This window comes from Pseudophryne corroboree, chromosome 8, assembly GCF_028390025.1.
Source record: "Pseudophryne corroboree isolate aPseCor3 chromosome 8, aPseCor3.hap2, whole genome shotgun sequence".
NCBI lineage: Eukaryota > Metazoa > Chordata > Amphibia > Anura > Myobatrachidae > Pseudophryne > Pseudophryne corroboree.
Genome location: NC_086451.1, coordinates 178,392,940 through 178,393,900, shown reverse-complemented (window position 1 = coordinate 178,393,900; position 961 = coordinate 178,392,940).

Here is a 961-nt window from a genome sequence, read left to right as displayed (position 1 = left end):
TATACCATGTAATGCATGTCTTTTAACAGTAGTCAAGTCTTCCAATGTGCTTGTTAGTGAAACCCAATACATAGCTTTATTTTATTTTGTTTCTTCAAATATTGAATGCATATATCTTATAACTTTTTTTTTCAATATGTAAACATTTTTATTATAAGATTTTCAATGACACAAGTACATCCAAGTTGCAGATTATTGGTTGTGAAGGACAAATCAACCATATAAACAATTTAAGCAATTTAAATTGCATGCAGGTAGTAGAATATCAAACTCCTTGGATGAGAGTTGGTCGTAATAAACTAGGATAGAAAAGAATAAAGTAGAAAATAAGATTTTAAACCTACCGGTAAATCTTTTTCTCGTAGTCCGTAGAGGGTGTTGGGGACTCCGAAAGGACCATGGGGATAGACGGGCTCCGCAGGAGACATGGGCACTTTAAGAAAGACTTTAGTTCTGGGTGTGCACTGGCTCCTCCCTCTATGCGCCTCTATGCCACAGTTAGAGAAACTGTGCCCAGAGGAGACTGACAGTATGAGGAAAGGATTTTGTTAATCCAGGGCAAGATTCATACCAGCCACACCAATCACACCGTATAACTTGTGATAAACTACCCAGTTATGAGTACGAAAAAACAACATACTGTAGCATCAGTGCAGGACCGATGCAACTATAACATAACCCTTATTGAAGCAATAACTATATACAAGTATTGCAGAAGTAGTCCGCACTTGGGACGGGCGCCCAGCATCCTCTACGGACTACGAGAAAAAGATTTACCGGTAGGTTTAAAATCTTATTTTCTCTAACGTCCTAGAGGATGCTGGGGACTCCGTAAGGACCATGGGGATTATACCAAAGCTCCAAAACGGGCGGGAGAGTGCGGATGACTCTGCAGCACCGATTGAGCAAACATGAGTTCCTCCTCAGCCAGGGTATCAAACTTATAGTATTTTGAAAAGGT